A 22,943-nucleotide genomic window follows, 5' to 3' on the forward strand; every position below is an offset into this window, starting at 1 on the left:
TAATAGATATAATATATTGATGATGTGATGGGAAAAGAAAGATGGAAAGAATATGAGGTGACAAAGGTGTTGAATAGACGTGGTAACAATATCGATACACGCGATATCTGCTCAAACTCACCTCAACTCGACAGTTTTCCTCGGTTTGACTGAGTTTGTGTATAACTTCACCAATTTTAAATAGGGATACGGTGTGTGTAAGGGAGATATAGTTACTCACCCCACACCCGTCTCGAATGTAAAAAATTATATATGCGCAACATGCAAGACTCTAAATGTCATCTATATTTCCGGAGTATTTTCAAACTTTTAATTAGCTAGTGTGAACATATCATAGGTTTGCAATTGACAAATACTAAAGATGTTTGGGTGTTTCCCTACCCCAAATGGATTAAATTAATAGAAAAATTGTGGAAATCAATTTATGAAGGTAGGTTTGGGTATTGGGAAAATTTTGAGTTCAGGGTGGGTTCGAGTTTGGGTCAAATCGATCCCTCCATTAACATATGACATTTTTCTGACGTGTGGTTAAGGTTGTGGTTGGATAAATTAAAATAGTTGAATGGAATTATACATGTTTACCAGTTAATAAAATGAACAGTCTCCTAAAATCTTTTTTCTTACAATTTGGCATGTGTTTGTAATGAACATTATTTTTGTTACATTGCGTTATTGATTCAACATGATGAAACATAATCAGTTAAAAGTTGACAGAAATATATGGCCAAAAAAACGGTCAAAAAGTCCAATTAGAAAAGTTGAATAAAAGTGTCAAGGAAACAAATGAAGCCAAAATACTACAGGGTACGTATAGATCCTTCTTCAATCCTTGGCTTGGCATATTAATTTGAGATCACTTCAGTAGTTTTGGTTGGTGGAAATTCTAAATGGGAAACAAAGGCCAACAATATTTGTACCTACTTTAAGGTAAAAGCATCGATCCAAACCCAATTAGAAATCATAGGAGTAAAAGTAATACTCCTAACGTGGGAACTTTTTTCTTTCTTTCTTTCTTTTTACGTGGGAATCTTACGTAAACTTTTCGGTAATCGTTTTATAGACATCAAGGACATACATAATCCATGCATACTTCACTTTGTTAAGCGTCCATGTGTAACATCGACTATGGTACATTGCCTCACAATTTTGAAGGTCCAAATTCCTTCAAATAGAAATATTTAAGGGTCTAAATTTAGGTCAAATTTGATAGTCTTAACTTAATTGCAGCAATAAATTTCAAATTTTGAGGGCTTCAAAGTGTTTTAAGAGTCTAAATTTCTTCATATACTAATTTTTAGGGATCCAAATTTTTTAGGGCTTAAAATTAAAATAAGACCTCCAAAATGTTTAAGACATCTTTGCTAGTAAATACCACCTAAAACTACTCTTCTAACCCAATGATTGGCTCATTGCAAGAATCTTAATCACCAAGTCTGGATTTAGTCGGCCCTAATTTTCTAGTGAGAGAAACTCCAACTTCTCTCTAAACTTTCTTTCTCCTTCGTTCATCGAGGAGGGGTGATTTTAGGTCATTTTTTGACCTAGAATCACTCTTCTACATCTTTTTCCCCTTTTCTTTCAATCTAAATAAGTGGTTTTCACTTCTTTCAAGTTTTTCTTTTTGTATTTTTTGTGATTTCGTCGTCTAAGTGCGGCGTTGTGTTGTTCGTCGTCTTGTGCGGCGTTTTGATTTCGCGTCTTGTCGCGGTGTTTGTTCAGTTCCTATTGAAAGATCTACATCAGTCAATACAAATTCAGCCAATGATTTGGACGTCAACATTGCAGATCCGGAAGCATAGGTATTTCGGTGACTTAGGTTTTATCATATTATTTGTAGGCATTTTGCCGTTATATGTTATTAACTTGGGTGTTGTGAGTTTGTTCGCAAATTCACTCTTTATGTTTTTAGCGATGTTTGTATCTGATATACTCTATCGATTTGAATGAATGAATATCGTTTTGTTTTTGTAAAAAAAAAAAAAAATCTGGATTTTGATTGAAACGTATTATTTCAGTAATTTTAAAAGCAAAATTTATTTTAAGACCTCTTATATATAGACACAATTAATTTTTCTACACTCATAACTCATTCAATACTTGGTTTATTCTCTTCCCCTTAGATCAAATTTTTTTATTCATTCTGTTTTTAAATGAGTGTCGTTTTAGCAAAAAAATATTTCAAAATGAATGTCACTTTTGATTTCCAATGCAATAATAACTTTTTCTTTTCAATTGTACCTTTCAATTAATACTATATACACTACTTCTAAAGTATTATTTTTTCTTTATCGAAAAACAAATTAATAGTTGATTATAATAATTTGATAAAATAACATCTTCCTTTCTTTTAATTAATGTATTTCTTAATATGTATGTAAAACATTCATTATGAAACGGAGAAAATATTTTTTTATCTATCGCTGTATTGGGTGGTTGCATGTATGCGTGTCGATAATTTGTTGGGTGGATCCCTCCTCAAGCGAGGGCCAAACACTTATCTAAGAAAAAAAAGTGTGTTTTTGGTGTATTGCCACATAGGATGGTATATGTATCATCACTCTTTTATGAATGGGCTCTTGTGCTACGTGTGTATTGGTAAATGGGTTGGTAACCCATGTGTGTGTTAAGTGATATAAAAGGGAATCATAATCCCTAGTTGCAGTATTGGTGCGTGAGAAAAATTGTGGCGCACAGTAAGATAATTTTGAGAGAGAGCAACACGCCACAGAGGAAGAAGATTTTGGATACCGGTGAAAAAAGTATATTTGGCAAACTATCTTTGTTTAGATAATTTTTCTAAGAAAAAAGTATATTTGGCAAACTATCTTTGTTTAGATAATTTTTCTAAGTAGTTTTGTCTTCTCTTTCTCTTTGTGTCTGTTTTGGATACTTTTTAGGGTTTGCTCACCGGTTGTTATAATCATCATATTTGTTGATAATTCGATGATTGTCGCAGTTCTTAAAGATTTAGAAAGACATTGATCGTAACCATTAGGGTTGGGAATAGGCCAGGCCGGCCTAGAGAGGCCTATGGCCTGGCCTGTTTAAGTCTGGCCTGGCTTGACCTGTTTATTAAAAAGGTTAGGCTTAGGCTTTTTAAAAAGCCTATTTAAGTAAATAGGTCAGGCTTAAACTATCAAAAAAGCCTATGAAGCCTAATAGGCCGGCCTGTTTATGCATGTTAGGCTTCATAGTGACTTTTTAAATAGGCTTTAAAGCTTTATAGTGAAATAGGCTTTTAAGGCCTTATAGTAGTGATAGACAAGTCTTACACTGAAATAGGTTTTGATGCCTATTAAACCTATTTAAAAGTAGATAAAATGGAATGTTTAGTGACTTTAATAGTAAGTAGGCCTGTAAATAGGCTTTCAGGCCAGGCCAGACTTTTAAATAGGCCAGGTCAGGCCAAAAAAATAAGCCTATGAAAGGCCATAGGCCAGGCTCAGGCCTGGAAATTTTTTCGTAAGCCAGGCTCAGGCCTATCAAAGCCTGGTCTGGCCTAGCCTATTCCCAATCCTAGTAACCATTATCGTGATAGTGGAAGTTTTTGGCAAAACTAGGTCCAATGGTTTTTATTTTCTCATATTGAGAGGAGTTTTCCACGATAAATTCCCTGTGTTCTCATTTATGGCTTTTACTCATTGTTGTTGTTGTTGGTTGTGCGGGATTAATTTGATTGTTCAAGTTTCACAAAAAGAGATAATCCAAGCTTCCGCTTATTCCGTATTGCACACTCTGATCCCAAGACAAATTTCCTTATTTTTAACTATGTTATTTATGCACATGATTTGATTGATATATGATGATGGTCCATTAAAAATTTAGGTTTAATTGCACTTTTGATCCTCGTATTTTAACCAACTCACAAAATTGATCCTGCCTTTTTCAAATTAAACAAAGCAGTCCCTATCTCTCATGGTTTTTTCAATTTTAGTCCTAACCCCTATTTTTCCCTCCCAAAATGTTGATATGACAAAGAAATACCTATGTGACAATGCCAACGAAAAAATGACATTAACATGTCATTAAAACAACATTTTTTTTAATTTAAAAAACCAACTTAAACATTTCAGAAATTAAAACAAAAAAAAAAATTGAAAGAAAAAAAAGGAATAAATAAAATTGAAAGAAAGATAAAATCCCTAATTCCAAAATCTAGAGTGAAGCACTCAAATCCTATTCAATTCCTTCCATCTTTTCCTTCTTCCATCCTCGTTCCTTCATTTCTTTCTCATGCATCGAAGAAATTGAAAAGGCTTCAACAATAAATGTTCATATATTCTTTTGTTTCAACTAAAGCCACGAGCACATAATCTATTGAAAGTTCATGGGATTCATCTTTTAAATTTTAGGTTTTTCATATTTGAAGTTAAATGTTTGGGTTCATATGGGTCAAAATCTTCTTCTAAGTTCTCTGAAAAATGAATGAGCATGGAGCTCGATTGATGGGTGCCTGAAGCTTGCCCATTCGATGGGTAAAGCCGATACAGAAAGAAGGAATAAATGAGGTAGAAATAGTAAATAAGGTTCTCGAAAGTGAAGGATTAGAGGGAATGTATCAATGGTTGAAGTTTTTTTTTTGTTTCTCATTTCTTCCTATTTCAGATTTGGATTTGTTTTCTTTTGTGAAATAGGGATTCAGTTTTGTTTTTTTATAAATCCATAACTTTGTTGTTGTTGAAATAGGGATTCAATAATATGCTATTGCAATTTCCAATATTTCTCTTCTTTGTTTCCACTTTAGCCATGCTGACTTGCTGTTGATGATGAGGAAGATGAAGTTTCTTTAGGTTTTTTTTTTTCAAACCCATATCAATGTAGAACAGATTATGGAAATTATTGCTATTTTAATATTGTAATTTAAGTTTTATTTATTTTTTAGTTAAATTGTAATTTTAAATAATTATTTATTTTTCCAAACCAAAAGAGATGATTTTGATGACATGTTAATGACATTTTGCAAGTTAGCATTGCCACATAGGTGTTCTTTTGGCCACATCAGTTAAAAATTCAACACATCAACGTTTTTTGAGGGAAAAATAGGGGTTAGGACAAAAATTGCAAAAAAAATATGATAGTTTAGAGACTGCTTTGTTCGATTTAAAAAATGTATGATCAATTTCGTGAATTGGTCAAAATGCGTGTAGCAAAAGAGAAATTATGCCAAAAATTTAAAACTCCGTAATCCATGACCACATGCTTTGCTACGCAAGGCCTCAAATCAAAAGCACCTAAAACAAAACTACAAAAGTCCTAAGCCGGGACCCACCGAAAATGGGTTGCGGGGTGAGATATACTAGGTGGTCTAGAAGCTGATTCAAAGCATGCATGCATGCATGGATGGAATGGACTGGAAAGAGAGTTGGAGGGTAAAAGGCAAACATATTCATTCGTGTGCATGTGTGGTCTTCACAATCAACTAATCACTTGAAGTGCATAACCCATCAGAATTGACTGCAGTAAATTTGTTTATGCATATAACACAATTGGTATATTTTTGGTGGTTGGATCAACATCAAAATACCCAAATTTTATTTCAATGTTTTTTGTTTTAAATATCAAATTTTAATTAATGCCAAACCTTTTTATGTAAGTTGTTACTTTTCATCATGTAATAATTACATTATATTTTATAAAAAATATATTTGTTTTGGTTGTTTAACCAATGTTTGATAGACACGATATAACATTCTATTTTTATTTGGAAGAACCACTAGCTAGACCTTTAATAATACCAATTTTATTTTTTCTCAATAAGACTAATAGTACCAATTTTATTTTATTTTTGACTAGAGATATTGCCAATCTTAATCAACAAGTTGTTGTTCTAGACGGAGACCCTTATAAAACCCCCCACACCCATTTCGTTTCGCTTCCATGCTACAAGAATTCGAAAATCCACATAGAAATACAACTTTACACAGTGACAGGGAAGTGAACGTTAAGGCGACAAAGGAAATATGGAGAAAACAGTGGAAACAGAGGCATGGCACAAACCAAAGAATGGAAGTGTATTCCCTCCAAAGAAACGTTCTGTGAAGAAGATGATATGGGATCAGATTGTTAATTACAAGGGTAATTCCAGTTCAAACACGGTTTCACCGCCACCTCCTCCATCCTCAAAGTCCAAAACATGCCCCAACTAGCTCTACATGCTGAATATTCATGGAAATGCATGCATGCATGCATGCAAGCTATGCATGATTGTGTTGTGTATTTTCTTATAAGTTTGCATTTTATGTATTTTTACATTTTTTCTTTCTTGTTGTTCATCATGTAGTCGAGGTTGCTTTTGCAATGTTGTTTTGCTAGTGTGAAATTTTTTTCCATTTTCCATGGGGTTTGTGTTTGTATCGTCCGCTTATACTACCAGCATACCTAATGAAGAACTATTTCATCTTATTTTTCACAAGGTTTTTGAATTTCAATGGGATGAAAATTATTTAATTATTCAAAATCAATATCTATTATGCTATTTTATTTTCCATAAAGAAATATATACATCCAGGTAGCACTTGTGTGACATTATAGTTAGTGACATTGATCAACTACAATGTCACAAATGTCTTTCTTTTTTCTCTTCACAATATTTTTCTATTTTTTTATCCATTTATTACATTGTGGTTGACCAATATCACCACCACAAACAATGTCACCAAATATTATCCAGTATTTGCCTATGATTGACTGGAAACTTAACATTGGTTTCGTATTTTAAGGTAGCTAGGTAACTTTAGAAATTTGTGCACCCATGCACAAAAATAGTAAGTAGTGCTACTAACCACTTTATTGTATTTCCACATTTACCCCAGAAAGTGTCAATATATAATAACTATATTCCCACATAAATTAAATGGTATATCTATATATGGATGTGGTTATTTCGGTCATTTAGGAGTTCAGGGCATTTAACAACAACCGTTAAAGATAAAAGATGTAATCATAACTTGAAGTTTTGAACCTGCAGTTGAATAATTGCTTATACAAATCAATTTGTCTTTAAACTACTATCACACTTTGATCAATTTAATCCATAAACTAATAAAAATAAAATCAACAAAAAAGGTTCTTCAATTATAGAAATTGCATCAACGGTGGTATCTAGGAAAACTATGACCATTGCTGAGATGGTTCGTTCAATAGTTGCTTGACTCTAGCTCACACGACACTTGTAAGTCTACGATGTCAAAATTTGATATTTTATTACACTGAATTCATCCAATATAAAAAATTTTAAGAAAACATAAAACGAATTAAGTATATATGCAAAAATAGTAACAAAATATAAGTCATTATGCCTGCCATCTTGGCAATGCTTAGAGTGTGAGTAGTTGATGGAATGTTTGTCCACGTGAGTTTGACTCAGTTGGTATGGACAATGCATAATAATATGACTTCGGCCATCACAAAAAAAAAAAAAAAAAAAAAAAAGTTGATAGAATGTTTTTGAGTAATGTAATTTTTTAAGGAGATTCAAATCGTTTTAGGTAAATTCTATTATTTGGATGATAATTTGGAGAATGTTTAAAGTAATGAAAATTTATGAACTATTTTGTTCATGTTCAATTTAGAGTATTTCAAATGACACCTAAAAATTAGAAATTTCAAATTTCTTACTTCTTATAATTTTTCAAAATTTACAAGTTGGTCCCCTTATTTTTCAAAATGACCCAATGAATTCTTCAAAAATTGTAAATTGACCTCTAATTTTTTTACAAAAAATTACTAATTGACACTTAAATGTTTAAAATATTACAAATTGACACCTGAAACTTTTGAAATGTACAAACTGACCCCCTTTTTTTTACATTTTTAAAATTGACACAATTTTTCAATTTTTTTTGAAGTAGCCCAAAAATAATATCAATAATTTTTTTCATTCTCTATCCAAGCAAAAACATTTAGAAATGAAAACAATTGAATAGAATCATTTGAATTGTATAGAATTCTAATTTATCTAAAATTTACAATTATCTCATGTAATTGCAGTCTTTAATGTTTAGTAATTTTTTTTTTGTAGGGAATTTAATGCTCAATTATTGATTTTCAGCTAGAAAATACACCATTTATTTTTCGTCAATATATGTGTAAATCTAACTCTTTTTTTTTTTTTTTTTTTTGTGTGTGAGTAGTCAAATTTAACCCCAAACACCTTCCAAGAAAGAGAGAGATGGAGTGGGGAAAAACGGTTGATATCATTTTCATTTATTAATCTCTCATTTCTTTCATTTGAAGAAGTAAAGACACAAAAAAGTTTAAAAATAATTAATGGTAGAAACTGCTACATACTTTTTTGTATTTATTTCTCATCAAATAACATTGTCCATTTGTTTTAAGCAAATGGAGAGGATCATAACTTGCTGAAAGGGGAGGGGGATGTCTCAAGATATCATGTCTGTCGGCCTGTAAAGTAAAGTGGGGTGGTCGTTTGTAATTTGTATTGTAATACCTTCAGGCTTCAACAGTACAGAATATCCTCACTTAAAGTGGTCCTTTGTGATTATACTTTTATCATTACTCTCACATTTGATCGCCTAATTGGAACCCATGCATATGAAACTTCATTTTTCGAAGAGAAGTGTTTGAAAGCGTTAGCACTTAGCAACACATTTATTGGGTACAATTAGCATACTAAAAAATGCATGAATGTGTGTTAATTCCAAAAGGAATGTGCATGAAAGAACATTGACCAAATAGTAGCTAATTAATTGTCTTTTTTGACCCTCTTGTTTTTTTGACCCTTTTGTTATTTTCCAATTCACACTAAATCCCACGTGCAACACACGAGAACAGAGAAGCATTGAATCCATCAAACAAAACAAAACAGTGACAAAAACATCTGTTGATACACGGAAAATCCATCACATCACACCACAACAAAAAACTACTTTTAGCGGTAAATAGTGTGTCTTTGGATATAGGTTTTGCATTTATTTCTCGCATCCCAATACAATTCTGCCGTTTTTTGATACCACGTCTATACTTCAACTATCGTGCCTATGTCATTTGCTTATTTCTCATACTTCATAGCATTTTCCTTAAAAAAATGCTGGTAAAAATATGTTTAAATGTCGCTAAAAGTTGATAGCTTTTAGCGGCAATTGGTACTTCATCAGTTTAAGGGCAAATTGGCAATAATAATGCCGGTAAAAGTTAGAAAGAAAAAAAGCAACTACAGAAGCCTTACACAGTGGAGCAACTAAAGAATTCATGTGGATATTGCATGAATTCTCCCGTTGTTGGAGTTACGTGATGCGCCACATTTTATTTAATATTTCCTCTTTTGCGGCATTTCTCGTTTCTTCGATCAACTTGTGTGCTGCCTCTTTAGAATGTGCTTATGTGCTCATAGACACTCCGGGTAGTGGTGCTACAACCATGAAACATGAGAAAAATAACAATTTATCAAGTTCTACTGATTTTTGAATGATTCTAATTTACGAGCTTCGTCACTTCTAAAATCTCAGTGCACTTGAGAAATATTCGACTAACTTGTATTTGGATACACCTTACTCGCCTAACCTTCTTTCGACCAAGGAAAACTCTCTTGGCGCCTGAAATTTATCTATCTACTATAATCTACTAATTTGTACTAACAAATTATTTAATTTTTAGGTGTATGCAAGTAGATTTTTCATTATCATGGTTGGGATGTAACTTTATTACATTATTATTAACTTAGTTGTATCGAATGATATGTTTTTTCTTTTACATAATCAATATTAACTAATATTAACATATATTATGGTGAGGTCTACATTACCCACTCACGATTTGGGGATAATTTACCCCTCATGATTTTAATCAATCAAATTGTAGGATATGAAATCAACCTCATAGTCAAACATGTGAGTCAATTTTAAAAGGTAATTTTCAATACTTTTAATTTTAAGTAATTATATTTTAAGTGATCAATTTTAATGAATTTACATCGTAGGACTTATATCAACTAAAAATTAACGTCAAAGTTTCTTTCATCCGAATATCCTTAGAAGGACATACTTTTGGATCTAAGGAAAAGACATAGATTAACACGATACCTGAACCAGAGAACGAAGAGATACGATTGGAAAGAAGGAGATACTTTTGGATTGACAATAAAAATCGATGGCAATCATAAGAAGAAAGACGAAGAAAGTGATAAAACAAGTATATGAAGAAATTGGAATGAAGGGGATGAGTTTGGATTCACATTCTGGAATGCAAGAAACATATCAATTAATTTCTGAATATAATTGTTAGATTTAAGGATATTCAGATGAAAGAAACTTTTATGTGAAATTTTAATTGATATAAGCTATCAAATACACTGCTTATCTAACATGGCGATGAATCCATTACTTATGAATAGAAAAGGAGCATATGTATATATATTTTTTCCTTGAAAAATAATAATTCACTGGATCATGTACTCAAAAAAAAAATAAAAATCAGTGGATCATAATTAATTTTTGACTGCTAGAATGTATTCAATTTTAAGAAAATAATATCGTTCATGTAAAATATTCGGTTCAATTTCATTTTTTTATAAAAAAAATATAAAATTGGTTGGAAGTTTCTAATATGATGCATGTGGTGTGAAATGAATATTATGAATACATCAATAAAGTTAGTCATGATTTTATTTGATATGATTGGATCATAGTGCGAACGGAGATGGTAAAATGCAAACGTCAATGAAACTGATGCTAAAAAGTAAAAAGAAAAGACATGCTCAGTTTCTTTCCTTCTTTTATAAGTATAAAAAAATTATGGTAAATGAAAACCCAAATCTAATCAGTGGAGTCTTAAGTGAAGTTATAAAATCTCAATTAATCCATTTATAGAGGTCATTAACATAAATAATCAATGCATAAATCAACTTTAATTTGTTAAGTGCATTCTTCAACAAAAAAACATTGTTAAGTGCAGTGTCTAAAGAAAGAAATAGAATTTCTACGAATTAACCCGCTTCCCCATTAGGTATGGTTTATGAGGATATTATGTTGATTTATGACCTCATCAATATCATCATCCCTGAGATTAAGGCAATCAAGTAGTACAGGCCATTTGCTTACTATTAGGATTGTCCTCTAGAAATTAATGTAAATTATGCAAGGGATTGTCTAACATGTGCAATATTGTACTCCCTCCGTCCTTGAATAAGTGACCTATTTGTAAAAAATATTTGTCCCACAATACTTGACCTTCTCAGATTTCTAAACAAAATTTGACAGATTTACCCCTTATAAATACTTTTTGTGGTCCCCATGTTAAAGTTTGTAGTGGAACAAAGAAAGTAATCATTACTTAAAAGTGAAAAAGTTTCAAAATAATGACAAGGGCAACTCAGTAAAAGTATCACTCTCTTTCTTTCATCTTTACACTTTTCTTAATCTGTGTGAAATGGTCAAATAGGTCACTTATTAAGGGACGGAGGGAGTACATGTTAAGGCAACTAAAAGTAGTAACTTTTTATTGAAATCAACAATTAATTATTAAAAATCTACATAGTTAATATAAAATGCACAAGTTCTAAGTTAAAGTTACTACTTTAAACTTCTTATCATGTGCAAATTTGCACATGATAGAAAAATCCATTATGTAATACGAATAGGGTTGTCTTCTAGAAGCATAGATGTGGATAATAATAGTATGGGGTCATTTATGAAGGTGAATGCCAAATTTAGATAACTAACTGTGAAGCCCCGATACTTCAAAATGGATGACGTACCGTATCCCCTGCGTATCCTGCACCGATACTTGCCCGATACTTCCCGATACGTATCCGGAGAGTATCCAAATATTAAATTTTATTTTTAAAAAAAATAATTATCCGATACTTTCCGATACATCCCGATACGCACGGATACTTGTGTTTTTTTATATTATTTTGATTTCTGTTTTTTTTTTTTGTGTAAAAAATAAGAATAAAAACATTATAAACGTTAGTTACTTGTTAGTGTTAACTCTTAGTACTGATGTGTTCTTTTTTTGGATATAGTGATTCTTTTTTGGATCGATATAATATAGCACTAACAAGTTCCTTTTGGATATAGTGTAGCATTGATGTATAACACTGCTGGTGCTCTTTTTGGTATTTATTGCGTATCTAATTACCTAATGACCACTCTCTTAATCGTCAATATTATATTTAGACTTAAATATGTAAAAGGTCCCTGTAAGTTCGCGTGTTTTTGGTTTTCGTCCTTGTATCTTTTTTTGTTCTAAAACAAACCCTGTAAGTTGATAACTTTTTGAATTTCGTCCCTACCGTCAACTTCTGTTAAAAAAATGTCAAAGTGTCTAACGGCGCATGACGTGGCAATCGTTGACATGGCATTAGTTGCGTAGGTGGCCTTCCAGGTGATCCATACTATATTACAGGGACCAAATTCAAAATTGAAAAAGAATAGAGGGATGAAAATAAAAAACGTAAACTTACAAAATTTGAAATTTAAAACCCATTTCTCCATCTTCTTCCTCTCTCTGTCTCTTATCCTCTCCAATTTTCCAATTCTTCCCAAATTACACCATGTCAGCTTTGTCCTTTAGACTCTTCCCATATTACACCAAATCAACTTTGTCCTTACAAAATTACACCAATTTTCCAATTCTTCTCAAATTACACCAATTATTAGTGTTCTTCAAACTCTAATAATTTATTTTTACTGGTTTGTTGTTCTGTGTGTGCTTTTGTTTGTAAAGAAAATGATAGCTCAGGGGAAAAAGTAGTAGCAATGGTACTTCAAACAAACTATGAGTCAAATTTGTCAAAATTTCAATCGAAGATAAAATTGGCAACAAGTAAAACAAAAACCATATGAAACAGTGGAGAGAATCAAAATCAAGGAAGATGTGAAACTAGGTGTGGCAAGTAACACAAGAATGAATTGTCAGTTAGAAAGTGAAACTCAGTTGCTGACTAATGTAATAGGTTGATGTATACAAAATTTCTACTTCAATTTTTGAGAAGAATTGGAAAATTGGAATTGAAGTAATTTGAGGGTTATGGAATTACAAGTTGTGTTTCACTCTAGTGGAATTTTTTAATGTGGTGTGGATGTGTTGTTTAGGATTGAAAAGAATAGAGAGGGATTAAAGTAAATGTGGGTTTGATTATTTTTTGGTGAATGATGAATTTAGTTTTGAAGATGAAGATTCGAGAAGGAAGAATTTTTATGAGTTAGGATTGAAGAATGATGGTTTTTCTGGGTTAAGATGGAAGAAGATGAGAAGAGGATGAATAAAATCTGTGAAAATTATAAGTCGTTTTTTCTCCGTTTAATCCCTCTTGTAATTTTCGTTTTTGAAATTGGTCCCTAAAACACAGAGAGAGATGAAGAATATGGAAACAACAAGGGTTTTAAATTTCAAATTTTGTTATTTAGGTGTTTTTAATTTCGTCCCTATGTACCTTTTCGTTTTTGGTTTTGGTCCCTGTAATATAGTCAGGGATCATCTGTCACGACACATAAGCGTTTTTTGTCACATCATCCTTTGCCACGTCAGCCGCCGTTAGACAGCGAGGCGTTTTTGTAACGGAAGTTGACGGGAGGGACGAAAATCAAAAAGTTATTAACTTACCGGGGTTGTTTTAGAACAAAAAAAGATACGGGGACGAAAACCAAAAACACGCGAACTTACAGGGACCTTTTACATATTTAAGCCTTATATTTATATTAATGTGCTACGAGCCTGGTTTCTTGTGTTTGTTAATATACTTGCATAATAAAAAAAATGGTTATAATTATATAATACATTTAATTATATAATTTTTTTTATTAACGTATCCCAGCCGTATCGTATCTTGATTTTTGAAATTTTTCCGTATCAACATATCGGTGCAGTATCGTATCCGTATCGTATCTCGTATCCGGGCTTTACAGAATTAACTAACTAACACTCGGTGCCCTATTCTTCACCATTTAAGCAAATAAAGACTACAGAAAATAAAATTACCCTATGGTCAGCGCATTGCATTTAGGAATCTTCTTATTATAAAGTTTGAAATTTCAATGAAATTATTAATAAAGTTTCAAAAGCAAAGTTCTTATTTACCTTTACATATGTTGATGATCATGTATTAATTATAAAGAAATGATATTTGTATAATTATTTTATGACAACTTTTTAACAATTTTTTCTCTTATACCAACATGTTGTTCTTATCATTTCTCTTCTTTCTTTTCTCTCCATTATTTTTTATCAATAAAAAAAGAGAAAACGAAGTTGTCATTAAAATTGTCTATTCTCTATTATAACACTCCAAAGTCGTAATAAAACACCCTAAAAGTCCTAAACCAGGGACCCACATAGAAGGCTTGAAGGTGGTGGTAGATAGCTACTTGGTCTGGAAGCTAATCAAACAAAGCATGAATTGTATGATGGTCAAAGCCAACTAAACTAATCTGATAATATGCCCACGTGCATTAGTGCATTACCAGAACTGAACATCATGTCCACAGCAGAGTATTATTTCTCATAGTAAGATTGAGACATAGGCCTATCCAAGGCTCAGCTAGCCTACGCGGTTGCCCGAGTTCGGGCTTAAAACTCTTATATGTAAATTTCTCTGAATTTTTTTTATATAAAGTTCTATAAATTTATTATATGTATTTTTTGTTGGACAATTTCTTTAATTTTTTTTTATTATTTGCTTGCAATTTTTTATGTAAATCCCACTAAATGTTGATTATTTGCTGCAAATGCAATTTATCCCAAACCCAAAGAGTGAAAGAAGCATACATCTCAAAAGTTGCAAAGAAAAAAATAAGTTGTAATATTTTTTTGCCAGGTTTTATAATAATCTTGCCTCCACCACTTGATTGATATCAATCTTAGTTACAAAGTACCAATTTTCACTTAATTTAATTAATTGATTAATTATATCGTCTGCATTTTAAAATGAATGTTGTTTAAAGTTTTTTATTGAACTAACTTTATTAATTATTGGTGTTTTTCCACACCATCATAATTGTAAATAGAAAAATATAATTCTAGAGCAGTTAAATGTGTTAACCTTGACCCAATCCAACTTTATATGAGTTTAATGAACTAAGAGTCAAACTATTTAATTTGGACTAACTTTATATGAGTTTAATGAACTAAGAGTCAAACTACCGATTTAATTTGGACTAACTTTATATGGACTAATAGCTCGGTTCATCAAACCCGGTCCATTTTTTAAAGCTTTATACTCCCTCCGTCTTAAACTGTACGATGTTTTGGACATTTCACACATATTAAGAAATGTAATTAATATTATCTGAAAAAGAGATATTATGAGTTGTTTTTCAAAATTCTCCTTAATAAATTAATAATATGAGAAAGATAAATGAAAAAATTGAAAGAAGATATAGTAATAAATAGTTAAGGTTATAATAGAAAAAATAACATTATATCCTTAAAAAAAAGAAAAAATAACATTATTATTGCATTGATGTTGTAAAACGATATATAATTTGGGACAATTTTTTCCCCTAAAGCGACATACAATTTGGGACGGAGGGAGTATAACTTTGGAAGTCATGTACATAGTGTTAATTAATTCACAAAATTGGAAAAATAATACTCCCTGTGTACCGCAATAGTGAGCTATTTGACGATGTGTGCTATTGACCTAAAATAACATCAGATTTATGTACAAAAAGGAGAACTAGAGTTTAAAAATAACTCAAGCGTGTGTATAGAAGAAAGACAAAGGAGTAACATATATTTTTATTTTATTTTAGTAGGGTGTGGGTATTATACTTAAAGGTCGGGCCTGAGTAAAATATTTAAGGAGACAAATTTTTATATTTACACATTCATATTAATTATTTAAAATTTCAAATAATTAAGTTATAAAACCCTCAACCCCTCTTCTCTCCAAGCTAGCATAGAACTATTGCTTCACAAAGTGATATGCAGGGAGTTGTGAAAACAGAGGAAACAGAGGCATGGCCCAAACCGAAGAATAAGAGTGTCTTCCCTGCAAAGAAACGCTCTGTGAAGCAAATGATATGGGATGAAATTGTTGATTACAAGGGTAATTACAATTCAAACACCGTTTCTCGACCTCCTCCTCCTCAGTCCTCAAAGTCCAACAAATACTAGTATTGTTGTTAAGCCCCCTCATCTACATAGTCATTCAAGAAGATGCTCCTATTTTATTATGTCTTTGTTTTAAGCTTAATACATCCCTTAATTTATTTTCAGATTTTATTTTGGTCACCTAACTATAAAATATCTCAATTTGGTCCCTTATGTCTTTTGCCGTTACCTCTTTTGGTCTTATCCGTTAAATTTTAACTGTTTGATCTATTTTTCAAATAGAAACCGTTGGATCATGTAGGTTTATTGTAGCCTACGGTGAATGATTAACGCCTGATTTTTTTGAAGCCAAAAATATTTAAAAAAATCATAAAAAAATATTTCACATTTTTTTTAAAATCATTTTCAAAATTAAATAAATTGAAAGAAAAAAAATTACAAAATTTGTAAAAAAGGTCAGATTTTTTTTCAAAAAAAAAAGGTTTTTTAAATTTTTTCCTACAAAATTCTGAAAAATATTTTAATTTTTCAAAATATGTAACGGATAGGACCAAAAGAGGTAACGACAAAAGACATAAGGGATTAAATTGAGATACTTTATAGTTAGGGGACCAAAATAAAATCCAAAAATAAGTTAAGGGACCAAAACATGTATTAAACCTTCTTTTTATTTTGCTTTTTTATTTGTTGTTGTTCAATAAATGTAGTGGAGGACTGAATATAAATTGTGGGGATGTACTTGTTTAATTATTGAATAGAGTGAAGAGTTTGATGTACTTGTTTTCACCAAATCTTTTTATCAGACAAACACAAAATAAAGTTTTATCAAAATTTATATGTGATGATTGGTGAAACATATTGAACATTGTTTAAAGAATAAATTGTATCAGTATTTTTTGGCATACTTTTGAAATAAAGTTGCAGCTGATCACTAAAGAGAGAATGAGATTGAAGCCTCTAAGAAGCAATTTGAGCACCATGTTTGTAGTTTTGACTATTCAACGAATTACTTTATGTAATTCATTGCAACATTTTCCTTTAAAAAGATACGGTAAAGTTTGTAAAAAAATCCTATAAAAAAATTGCTTTTTATTTTTGACAGAAAAGGGTTAATATGAGTAGAGGTGTCAAATGGGCCGGTCCGACCCAGCCTGGCTCAGGCCCCGAGAGGCCCGACTATAGAAATGGGCCAGCTCAGCCCGGCCTGTTTATGATTGGGCCGTGAATTCTAGAGCCCGGCCCAAGTGGGCCATGGGCCAGCCCGGCTTGGCCCGTTTATGTTTTATTTTTAAAATTTATTCATTTTTTTTATGTATTAGTTACTCACCATTATTTTTTTGCTAAAATATGATTGGATGGACATAAAAATATAAATAATTTTTACAATAACATTGAATAATAATTAAACTCTAGATTATTCTTTCAATTAAATCAAATTACTAATTTATAAACTTTAAAATTTTAAAATTGTTAGCTAAATTCATCCATATTTATTAAGTTTATTTATTTAAATATTTTCTTGTTAATAAATTTTAAATTAGTTGATAATTTTTTTAAAAAAATAGCTTAAATGCTCTTTTGGTCCCTTAAGTATTTAATTGGTATCGCTTTGGTCCCTTAACTAAAAAAAAGATTGTTTTGGTACTTTAAGTGTTTTTTTAGTCTCGTTTTGGTCCCTTCTGTTAGGTTTCCGTTTGTTTTAATAAAAAACGTTAAGTGTGAACACGTGTCACCTTGTCATTCGCTCTGAGATTTTTTTTTACAAAAAAAATATATTTTTTTATTAATTTTTTCCCAGAACCAATGTCAAGGTGACACGTGTTAACTCTGGGACACGTGTCACTTTGTCATTGGCTTTGGGATTTTTTTTTAAAAATATATATATTTTAAAAATAATAATAAAAAAAAAATTTTGTAAAAAAAAAACTCTGAACCAATGACAAGGTGACACGTGTCCAGGAGTTAACTTTTTTTTAAAACCCTAACGGAAGCCTAACAAAAGGGACCAAAACGAGACTAAAAAAAAACTTAAAATACTCAAACAATCTTTTTTTTAGTTAAGGGACCAAAGCGATACCAATTAAATAGTTAAGGGACCAAAAGAGCAATTAAGCCAAAAAAATATGTTGTTTTTAACAAAAATAAAATGAAATATGGGCTAATGAGACGGCCCAACTTTTGTATGGCCCAAATGGGCTTGGGCCGAAAAAGTCCGAGTGCATTTTTTGGTTGGTTTTCTAGGTCCGGCCCGGCCCAAAAATATGGGCCAATGGGTCAGCCCATTTTTGACAGCTCTATATGAGTAACATATTTTGCGGCGTGCATACGCTGACAACATAAATATTTTGAGCATGACGCCCACTTCTACCCCACTTTTTCAATAGTGTACTCTCTCAGTTTTCAATTATAAGTAAATTTGATTTTTAAGGTTCATTCAATTAATGATGTATGTGATCCATAATATAAATCACATACATTATTAATTGAATGAACATAAAAAGTCAAATTTGCTTATAATTGAGAACAAAGTGAGTATTACTCAATGGGTCTTATTTATAAAATAACTTTTTAAATTTATTAAATTATCGATTAATTAATGAATCAAAAAAATCAATTGTTTCTTATAAATAGAACGAGATAAAGTGTATAAGTGGATAATAAGATAGAAAGAAAGAGAGATAGAAATAAAATGAGGTGTTGAATTAGTTTTGAAAATATTTGGTGTTCAAATATTAGGTTTGTTTAACTTATTTTAATGTGAAATAAGTTTTTGATCCTGATAAATGTCTTAAATTTCGTTTTTAGTTCATCTAAATTTTTTCAACAATTTTGGTCTCAAAAATGTTTATTTGTGATGACTTTTGATATTTGTTTTAAAGTCAACTTACGTGTACATGTTTTTTCATCATGACTTTTGATCTCTGTTTTTAAATCAATTTTTGTGTACACTTCACATTTTCTAAACATCTTTACACATTCGTTGAAAATATTCTAATGATATCTACCAAAAAAATTTAGAATTTTTTAATAAAAAAAATCATATTTAAGCGCAAAAACTTAAAAAAAAAATCATATTTAATGAATCACTTGTTAAAAAAAAACTAAACTTTTGCAAGAGAGATTTTTTTTTTTTGAAAGGATGATGCTTATATCATTTCATTAATAACAAGAGTATCAATACAGGAGGTCATTTTAAAATAAGTGGTGGAACTAGTTGATAATGTGGTTGCCCCTGCGAGCGCGTGAGCAACTAAATCTGTTTGTCTCCTATTAAACTCCACCCGAGAGTTTGTGAAGCGAGAAGCAAAAATATTTGTTGAAGCTACGATAATATGTCCAAACTCTATAGCAACCACCCGCTTGTTGTGAAAGACTATCAAACTACGTACCATAAGCAATTCTAAATTAGCATGGAATAATCATATCGCTTCGCTAACGTCCACAAGACAGAAATGAGTAAAGCACAATGTTCTGGCCAAAACAAACGCACCATCTTTGTCGCATAAGAACATAACAATACCCGTTATGTCCAACTGATTTGAAAAAGGCATTGTTGTTGCGTTTGAGACGTCCACGTTGAGGGCTCTGCAGTCGAAGGTGAGGCGGGATAGATGTTGAACCACTAACTTGAGGTAAATCACTACTTGAGTCAAAGGATGACCTAAAGAATTCGTTGAGAGTGTTGCATTCCAAGGTGTTATTGTGCGTAACTGATTCTGGCGAACAATAACTACGTTTGCATGAGTCTAATCCTCTAACAATTGATGAGCTATGTCAACCACTTGAGCAACCGCCTTGTAACATTATCCCACACTTTGAGATTACGATGCTTCCATAAACTCAAAAACAAACCAACCATACGTGTTGCAAAATCCAGTGTGACACGTTGTAACAACAAAAAGAATGCTTATGAGGCATTGCTAGTTTCGTTGATAGCCTGCTGAATGTCGCTGCATAAACCAGTCGTAAACCAAACTTGCAATGCAAAAGGACAAGTAAAAAACTATGTGAGCCAAATCCTTATGAGAGGAATCATAACTAACATGATTTGTAGGGCACCAAACGCCTTTATCTTGTAAGCGAACTCGCATAGACAAACAACTGCGACACACATGCCAAACTAAATTTTTAATTTTTGGAGGAATCTAGACGCCAAATGCTAGACCAAAAGCATAGCATGCATCTGCCAAACGCTCCATTCAAAGCCTGTACACACTCACAAACAGGTTACCCAATTCAAAGTTCAAAAAAATACACACGAGATTTTTATAATGTGGTAAACATCATTGCAAAAGCTATATCAAAATTTTAAAAATTACGCACGTGGCAAATAAATATTTAAAAGATCAACTCAGTATGGATTTCATGTATGGCAATGATTGCCACATCATCAAATTAGTTACATGACAGTGATTAAGTGCGGAGAGAGACGAAATTTTAAATGATTAAATAATGTAAGGGTAAATTGTCAGGATTAACGATTACAGGAACCAACTTTTAAATGACCCCATAATTGCAAGGATGAAATACATATTTAAAGAGATTAAAAACCAAAAAATTTAGACATTTATATTGAACAAAAATTTATTTAATCTTTATTTTATTTTGTTTGAGAAATGTTTGTTTGAAATTCAAAAAGACAAAAGCAGAATTCACTTGAGTAACCATTTCCCTCTCTTTTGTGCGATTCTCCTCCGCCGATTGCGATTCATCCGCTTGTGTTCTATCAACAAATTCAAATTCTCATTTCTCAAAAAACAAACCTAATGGATCAAAATCAGAAACGGGATTGGTCTATCAACGACTTCGAAGTCGGAAAGCCACTCGGGAGAGGCAAATTCGGGAGAGTCTACGTCGCCAGAGAAATTAAGGAACAACTAATTGTGAATTTAGTGGGATCCAATAGATTTTGTACTAATTGTGAATTTTTTTCAGAGTAAATATGTGGTTGCATTGAAAGTTATCTTTAAGGAACAACTAGAGAAGTATTAACTTCACAAACAACTTGGGAGGGAAATGGAGATACAGATAAGTCTTAAACATCCAAACATCTTGCGTCTTTATGGTTGGTTTCATGATTCAGAGCGTGTTTACTTGATTCTTGAATATGCTCATAATGGTGAGCTATACATGTTACTTCGCGAAAGATGTCATTTCTCCGAGAAACAAGCTGCAACGGTAACTCTTTATTAGTCTGTTAATGCATCTTTCTTGCCAATGTCATATCTTGACTTTTATGAGTTTCTCGTATTCCTGTATGTGTCGAATGGTATCCATATCATACTATGTATCCGGACTTCTTAGGAATTTTGATATCATTGATATGTATCTGATAATTTTAACGGTTAAGCTAATTGTAAATTTGTAATGGAACTGGGTATTATATGGACTACAGGGAAAGCAAGTGAAAATTGGATTCAAAGAATGTCTAAATAGGAAGGGATCATGTTATATTCTATCATTCTATGCTTATAATTGTTTTTTGAAGCAAATCTTTGTATTATACTAACTCTTTTATTTCAAATTTGAAAATTTTAGTACATTTTAAGCCTCACAAAGGCATTGACATATTGTCACGAGAAGCATGTTATTCACAGGGATATCAAGCCTGAAAATCTGTTGCTTGACCATGAGGTATCTTTTTATTCATTTGCCTGTTTTTATCGCCCTTTCCGAATGCTAACAATATTTGTTTTCTTCGCTTTGTGCTAATTATGGCAGCATAGTTTGAACTTTGAAGAACTTAGTTACGTCATAAAACACATTGCAGTTCATTTCAATCTTAGGCTTTAATCTTTATTCTAGATATATATAAAGAAAATCGTTGGGAATTAGTTTGTGAGTTGATTATATGGTTATATTAATTCGAGTTTTGAGGAAACTTGTACAACTAATTTGATAATGGCTTGTTTACAGGGTCGTCTAAAGATTGCAGACTTTGGTTGGTCTGTACAATCTGAAGACAAAGACAAAAAAAGAAAAACCATGTGTGGAACATTGGACTATTTAGCTCCTGAAATGGTAGAAAATAAAGGTCATGATTATGCAGTTGATAACTGGACTCTAGGTATCCTTTGTTATGAATTCCTCTATGGTGTTCCTCCGTTTGAGGCTGAAAGTCAAGATGATACCTTCAGAAGGTATGGAAGGGCATGAGTAATGTATATATAATAAACTAAATCACTTTCAATATACTTATATTTATATAATGTACCATTTGAATTCAAACTTGTGCAGGATAGTAAAGATTGATCTGAGCTTCCCTCGTACCCCTCTTGTTTCTAAAAAGGCCAAAAATCTGATAAATGGGGTATGATTATATCATATTATATTATATATCTATCTTCATTTTCACATCCATGATTAGGTTGTTCTTTTCTTCTTACTGATCTAAGTAAATTTGTGTAGCTCCTGGTAAAAGATTCTTCAAAAAGGCTTTCACTTCAGGAGATAATGGAGCATCCTTGGATAAAAGAGAATGCAAATCATACTGGTGTCTGGAAGTAGGATCAACACTTGTTACAAAGACTTTTTACATGTAGTGTCCAATGCATATGATAGCCGACTCTTGATTTGTAGTATTACGGTAAGGCATGACACTGACAGGATAATTCACAATTTCTACTGCTATAAATGCTGTTAGAATGTATAGAAGGTGAAATATGCGTGTGCCCTATATTCCAATTGCAAATAGTCACTAGGTTTGCTCCTCAATTATTTGAGTCACATTGAGAAGTTGGGTCCAATTTATTGCAGCACCTGTGATTTCTTTTCCAAAGTAGAAACTAAACTGAATCGAATCATATCAAAGCCAAACGAGTGAATCATCAACTTCGTCCCTGAATTTTCACGGGTCGGACAAATTCGTCCCTTAATTATGCGAAATCTCAATTTAATCCCTGAATTTGTTAAATGTCAATCAAGTTAGT

General features: G+C 31.7%; 1 pseudogene; it reads left to right on the top strand.

Moving 5' to 3' along the window:
* The first annotated feature begins 20,664 nt into the window (after positions 1 to 20,664).
* Positions 20,665 to 22,574, top strand: LOC25489720 (serine/threonine-protein kinase Aurora-3-like; annotated as a pseudogene).
* The last annotated feature ends 369 nt before the right edge of the window (positions 22,575 to 22,943 follow it).

Source organism: Medicago truncatula, chromosome 3 (assembly GCF_003473485.1).
Source record: "Medicago truncatula cultivar Jemalong A17 chromosome 3, MtrunA17r5.0-ANR, whole genome shotgun sequence".
NCBI lineage: Eukaryota > Viridiplantae > Streptophyta > Magnoliopsida > Fabales > Fabaceae > Medicago > Medicago truncatula.